The sequence below is a fragment of the Scomber japonicus genome, chromosome 22, assembly GCF_027409825.1.
Source record: "Scomber japonicus isolate fScoJap1 chromosome 22, fScoJap1.pri, whole genome shotgun sequence".
Taxonomy (NCBI): Eukaryota; Metazoa; Chordata; class Actinopteri; order Scombriformes; family Scombridae; genus Scomber; species Scomber japonicus.
In genome coordinates, this window is record NC_070599.1 from 16961274 (window position 1) to 16969381 (window position 8108).

The window sequence follows — 8108 nt, forward strand, 5'->3', positions numbered from 1 at the left end:
ATTGTAAGTGTGCCCATCAGGGACTTTGTGATAAGCAAAAAGTAAAGAACTCTACATGATATAAGCTTCAGTATTCTAGTTGGGAATGTGCTATTTATCATCCTATAACATGTTTCCAGAGGTATGTGTACTATATGACATGTAGCTCTATAAGGATATGTGTTTCTTTGAATCTATTAAGGCAAGGCAGCTTTATTTATAAATATATATATATAATTATTCTTTCTTCATTTCTTTCTTAAATTCGGATCCCCAATGTCATTTTTTTCTTCCATGGTCAGAATCTGGAGGTCTAAAAAGTGGATATTACACAACAACAGAGATTGGAATCGCATTTTCAATGAAAAACTTTTGTGTTTTCTTATTTTATTGTGTTAAATGAATCATCTTAAAATAGACATTTTGGTTCTCATATTTCAGCAAAGCACATTACACTTATAACCGAATACTGTCCACAGAGTAATGTCATGCAAGAGGCTTTAGATCTTATATTATACATTAACTACACAGACTGATACTGACTGTGTTCAGTGTTATTAATCAGTCTCCTTCACACTGTCAGCTTCCTTGTGGCAGTCATTTTATGTTTATGTGTTGACTTGTTATGCTGGTTTAACCTCACCTGAGATCATATCATTCAGACTTTGTACCATAGTTCTCTGATAGAAATACCTCTGCCACAGATGCAGACACCAGGAATTTAATCACTTGGCCTCCGCCCTGCTCCACATGAATCTGTCATAAATACATATTTACTAAACAGTGCTCTCTGAGATTCAATTTTCACTTTCAGTCTCTAACATTTACAGAAATTCACATGACTTCTGAAAAGTCTTGTGTTTTTTCCCCCTCAGTATCGCCTTTAATTGAGTGTTTAATGGTGCTGAAGCAAGACTTGATATATTGTATAATGTAATGAATTTGTATTGTTGCAATTTAATAGTTTTTCTTTATGGTGATTGTGGCTGTATAAATAATTTATATTCTGTGAATACTACATTTATTGATGGATTTATTCACCATTCACCCCTCTCTGCCCTGTGGCGTTCAAGAACTTTGGATCCACAGTAACATCAAAGAAACTACTTTGCAGTAAAGTAATCATGTAGTCGTCTTAAGAACATTATGACGATGCATATTAGTCTGACATGAAACGCTTGAGCGCTCCTGTTATTAAATTATATTATTAATATATATATTACTAATATTATTAAAGGCTCAACAACAGAAATAGAAGCTTTTTGTTGACTAATGACTTAAATCTGCACTTAACTTTATTTGCAATAAACATAGCTCAGTGCTGATCGGGTAAAGCAAAACATAAATGAAGTGTTTCACATTATTTATCCACTTTATATATCCGCTAAACCATTATTAAACAGATCAACCGTACCGTCCCAGTAGGCTAGGTCATGTGAGAGATACTCCTAATTTCCGAAAACCCTGAATGCATCATTTCATCAACAGTATTATCAAGTGAAAGAGAAAGTATTCTGATATCTCTGTTCAAGGCAGAATCTGCGGTATGTTTGCGATTGCTCATGTAAAATGACTTTGCAAGTGTTGTTGTAAATGTCTTTAACTACCTGAAACCTGATAATATTCTAATTTCTTTCTTCTGGTCTTCATCTGCATTTCTCTTTAGTTAACAGAAGTCGACGATCTCTACGTGAACAGAAAATTAAAGCAATCAAAATGGATCGGATGTATAGTCGCCAGTTGTCTTCTGGTATTGTTAATAATCTCGTCCCACTAGCCAATAAGTATGGGTTGATGAACCAAGGAGCGACGTGTTACTTGAACAGTGTGCTGCAGGTGCTGTTCCGGACCAAAACGTTCAGACAGACTGTGAAAAGGTTTGTTGCAAAGTCTCACTTCTCTTTACTGATTTAACTTGAGGTTACAATGCACGTTTGAATCTCTCATGGTCATTTTGTCTTATTTTTCTGCAGGCACACCTGTAAAAGTCCTGACTGTATGGATTGTCATCTTAAACGCTTGTTTGATGATTTAGAGGAACGTACAACAGTCACCAATAAGATCACAGGGATGCTGGGTATTGACAGAGGTACAGTTTGTGTTATCACCCAGATTAACATTTAGACTTTGAATTATCTATGTGTCAAAGTACATTTGGGACATTTAGGTTACATGTAGAAGCCTTAAAATCTTAAAATAATAATTTTATATTAATCAATCTGCATATAAAGTATTGACATACAGTAAACTGGAGAATATATGTTAACTCCTTTAATAATACAGAATAGGCTACCTGAAGAAATGATGTTGATTTCTTCTCTTCACACCACAGTGTTTGAACAACGTGATGCTGCTGAGTACTTACAGAAGATTTTAAGTCTGACCAGTGATGGAGCATCTCAGGTAACGACATAATTAATTTAAAATATAACAAAAATGAACTCAAATGAAATTGTCAGTAGTTCAAATGAAAAGTAACTTCTTTTTTTTATTTTATCAGTCTCTGTTTTTTGTACTTTTCAGCTTTTCCACGGAGAGTTGACACACACGAAGAAATGTGCATGTGGTACACAGACAAACACTGAAGGTCCATTTTGGCATCTTCCTCTTGCATTGGTGGATTCCTGCAGTGAAGTCTATAGTGTGGTGAGAATCTGGCAACCTGCACACTTTAAAACTTTTTTCTTCTTTCTTTTTGGTTTTTTCCAAGAGACATTCAGAATACTGAATGTACCATTTGCAGACTAGTTAATCATATAGGTGGGAGAAATGATTTAGATCCCCAATAGCTTCCTCAGTGTTGTTTCCTCTATCAGAGGTCCACAGAGAAATGCTGCTCTACTGCCCTCTGCTGCTTGGGTTGCATGTTGTCCATTACAGCTGAAGTTCATGATGCCACAGCAAGGCTTTGATAACCTGTAATGATGTTTCAAGTTTGAGTATAACATTCAACTTAACAAACAGCTTTTAGGTCACTGTATTGTAAAAATCCCAATGCATTACACTTTATTTATACTAATTACTTTTCTCTGTATATATGTGTAGGTTAAAATGTTACATTTATTCATCCTTAGCAGCATTGAAATTATAGTGTTCCTGTCTTAATCAACCATTACTGAGAGCATGGTAAAGTTCACTGTCCTCTCATATCTCTCACATCTACCCCTCATGTCTTCTTATCTTTAGATATTTCATATGTATGCACTAAGCCATGTGCAGGTAGTATACACCTTTTAAATAAAAGCCTGCCTTGTTTAAAGGTGTCTTCACTGTTAAGATATTTATGAACATTGTAAACTTGTAAGACTGTTCAGGACATCTATAACAAGGCTGATTTCAGACGTAAATAATATGAGTTTATTTTTCAGGTTGATGGCATTGAGAATTTTTTTAGCACCTCAAACATCAATGGAGAAAACCAGATGTATTGTGATGACTGTGATGACAAAAATGATGCTACTCTGGTGAGTATATCAACTCTATAATTGTGCAATGATATCATTAAGTTAATTATATTTTAGAGGAATTACATACAGTAATAATTAACACAGTAACAAATGTTGGGGACTGTTTTTCATTCAGAGATCTGTAATGACACATCATCCAGATGTTTTGGTGCTGCTTTTGAAGAGGTTTGAGTTTGACTACAGTCACATGGCCTATGTCAAAATCAAACGCACAGTGGATGTTCCCTCCACCCTACAGATACCAGAGGTATGCTTAATATTTTACAGTTTTATCATAACACTTTTTTTCCCATTCCTATCCTAAAGCCTGTTATTTTTCTCCATTGTTGATCAGAACCAGACATATGAACTGTATGCGGTTGTGGATCATTTTGGAGATCTGAGAAGTGGACATTACACTACAACAATCAAGTCTGATGATGATGATGATGATGACAGATGGTATAACTTTGATGATACGAATGTCTCACTGGTAAGACTCATAACTTCAACACTGTTAAAGTTTTTCCAAAATCATAGTGAAAACTTTATGTGGCAATTATTTAATCATTAAATGCTTTATTATTCTTTTCATCAACAGAATGATCATCAGCCATTCATCAAGAAGTAAGTGTTCATCTGTTATTTATTCCCCACCATATATTTAGCTGAATATGAAAAAACCTCACTTTCTTTCTGTGTTTTATTCTTTAGATCCCAGAGTGCTTACCTTCTTTTTTACAAGAAAAAGACAAGTAAGAGGCATACATTTTCATTTGGCCTACTGATGTATATGTGTAAATGATTGCATCAAATGGTTTGGTACTTTGTCTGAATTGATTTTATGCCTACTTTCTAGTAAATGCTGCAGATTGTCCCCAAGATACCAGGGAGATATCCACTCCTGAAGGCCTGCAACTATACATCAGTGATAACTACGAGCAACATCAAGATGTTGTAATGATAAGAGAGGAACATGAGGGTAAGGGAGAAGAAAAAGTGGGCAATGACTCTAAAGAGGATGTTTACATTGATGGATATGAAGAGAAAGATAGTGGAGACAAAGACATGACTGGGGTTATAGAAATGACGAGCGGTTATGTGACTGACATTGGAAGCGAAGTAGGAGCTGGTGACCAGGCAGAAAAGAGAGAAGTGCTCTCTGGTGGAACTCAGCTAGATAAGATTGTAGAGGTTCAGAGCAATGACAGTGGCAGACTAGATGATACTACACAGAGGGGACTACAGGAGCTTTTGGTAGGAGATGTGAGACAGAATACACCACAAATTAATTACATTAAACAGGATGTCAGTGATGGGCATGAACAACATAGTTATCTTAACAAACAAGATAACATGAGCAATACACAGATGACCGACGAGGATGGAAAGACTAGAAGTGAACAATCAGAAAAGAATAAAAATTCCTCCACCGAGTACCTCACGAAGAATGACAACGACTATTTAGACAATCAGGAGAAACAATATTGTAACCTTAATCCTTTTAGTATGGACAAAAAGGGAGAAGTGGAGAGCAAGGAAATTAATGTTAAAGGTAATGAGGAAAGGAAAATTGGAGATGATGAATCGGCATCAGATGTTCAGAACAAGAGCCGATTAAGTGATGGTAAACAGATCATCCCAAAAGATACACATGAAATGAGTAACGCATATGAAAGACCTCAACAACAGAGTGAGGAAGAGAAGGGTGTTACAGGAGAAAACACATGTAAGAGAGGAGATGATGAACAAGTAGAAAGAGCAGGAGTGTCACATAAACAACAGCACTTCAGTCAGAGTGAAAAGGATCAGAACAATGTAGGACTTGATGATGGACAGGACATAGCAGAGAAGAAAATTAGTGTTACAACACATGAAGATGTTGATGTGGAGAAACAAACCAAAGAGCAGGGAAAGAAAGGAGAAAATGAGCATACTCAAAACGGGGAGGACTCTTCTCTTCCACAAACAGGATTAGCAGGATGGGGAAGACTGACACAGAACCAGAAATTTGGCAGTGATGAAAAGATGAGGCATGTGAAGTCTCAGGCAAAAGCAAGATCTGCATTGAAGGAAGAGACAATGGAAGTTAGAGATGGTACAGAGCATGGAAAAATATTCTATGGGAAGATAATTGAGGAAGAATATAAACACCATGATAATGGTATTACAAAAAGCAGTACGACGAAGAACATAAGAATAACTGTAGGCGCAACCCCAAAAGGCACCAGAAAGAGTTGTGTTAGACTTATTAAAATAAATGCTAAAAGAAAACCTGGTCCTAAAACAGAACTACAGGATATTCTGTCAAAGGGTGTGTGCAATTTACACCTGAATGAGTCAAATAAACACAGTACCAAAAGATGTATTGGAAATGTAGAACAAGGAAATGAGCCAATCTTTGCAACTGATTCAAATGCCAAAAAATCTAAAGTTGAGTCTGATGCAGAAGCTGCTGTAATAAAACCGAAAAGAGAGAAAAAAGATGTGGATGGGAAAAAAAAGAAGAAAAAAGGGGGAAAAAGAAAGGGGAAAGGGACACAATAAAAAAATGTTTGTTGTGCAGGCCAGATCTCAGAGTCGGAATAAAAATGAAATACACAAAAACAAATTTGTCCATGATAACACACAATGATGTTTTATTTTCAGTGATCCACAAGATTCATCTGTTTTCTAGTATTTCTGATGATTGGCATTGTCTGATATTGTCTTATTTATTTATGTCTACTAATGAAATAATTTAACAAGTACTGGATTGGAGTTTTGTTCTATCATTCATCAATCAATCAGTCTTTATTTATATAGCGCCAAGTCACAACAAAAGTCATCTCAAGGCAGTTTACACATAGAGGTTCCCAGAAGATGAATTTGGTCATTATCATTATTGGATGGATCATTATTTAATGATTCCTGCCAGGTAGTTTATCTGATTTTACGGTGGATGCTAAGTTCATGAATGCCACAGGGCAGAGAGGGTTGAATTGTGAATTAATTAATAAATAAATGTAATATTTACAGCATATAAACTATTTATAGAGCCACAAATCAAAACTGAACATGAGTTTTTGTGTGTTAATTAGATTTTTTTTCTTTTCAAGTCTAGCTTCACCGTTATTAAACATTCAATTAAAGAAAAATACTGAATGTCTCAACTCTCCAAGAGTTGGATGCTGTACAGGAAGAACAACAGTGAAATTACAACATTTATTCATATGCAATATAAAATACAAAATATCAAACATATTTACATGTGTCATAAAGAAGGTAAAGAAGTGTTAGGATTTGCACATCCATTTTACCCTTCATTCTAAACGAAACCTGAAGAAATAAATATTATACTATTAGAATAATGCAGTAGGCTCAGTTGTGCCCTCTATGGCTCAATCCCAAAATAACCCTGAACCCTGAACAATGATAACACAAATCCTATAACCCATTGACACAATGACACTTAAAGGGTCCCTTTAAATCTTTCTGAGTCCCATTTTCTTTGAGTATGAGCCATAAAAATGCATCAGTTTTATACCAAGGTCTGGAAAATATCACGTGCCTAAAAAAACCAAAATTGAAAATAAGAACTGCTGCAGATTACGGCATATTTAGAGCATGTTTTTAAATTAGAATATTACAAAGGTTGGACATTTAAAAAAAAGTCCCTAAATGAGGAGGCAAAAGACAGAATAGCACATCAGCCTAACTTACTCCAATATTTTGTTCCCCTCTTCTTAATTGGACTGATGAGGTGAAACATCTTCCTGTCCATCTGTGTGGCTTCTTTGCCTTCCTGGTAGGACATAATCTGCATTAGTGTAGATGGTTTGACTGCTTCTGGTTGAGCCTCACTAGCACATTCTTGGTCTGATACCTTCCAAGTGATGTATGTGTATGTGTGTGCATATTGTACATATATAATCTTTTCACTTTTCTGCATTCAGTGGTGGTCTTCTTAGGACAATAATGCGTTTTTATGTACTTTAATTTGTTTTTATGTGACCAGTAGGCAAAATAACTGAAATATGCTTCATGTGAGTCAAAATGGTTTGTCATAGTGTCCCCAGTCTGTCCATAGATTAGGTCTCTGTATGCTCAGATACTTTGGCATATTAAAGCAGTGGTTGAGCTACTACTGATATATCCTGAATGGTTATGAAACCATTAAAAAAAAGATACATTAACCTCCTTCACCTCATCAAGTACAACATAAAACGCTAATCCTATGCATGTGATAATTGGGCTGTTCCATAATCATAAAAGCAAAAATGTAAATTCTGAAAGATCTTGTCACCTATTAATAGTAATAGCAAGACATATCTCAACATCTACTGGATTGAGGATGGATGTGCTGAAGGAAAGGTGATCAGACCGTATATTAACACTATTTTTGATTAATGGGTAAAGGCATTGCAATCAGATCGAAAGAAAACAAGGAGGTATTGACATTGAAACTTTACAGTGTGAAACAGATCAAATCAAGGGTCCACTTAACAAAATTAATCAATTAGAGGGGGTAAGAGTATTAGGAGCAAAAGGTAAAGGAATGGGGGACGAGGGGCCAGACTTTATTTATTCTTCATCTTCCTCCTCCTCTTCTTCTTCTTCTTTTGCTTCTTCTTCTACTACTTCTTTTGCTTCTTCTTTTTCTGTTTCTTCTTCTTCTGATTCCGTTTCTTCTTCCTCTGCTTC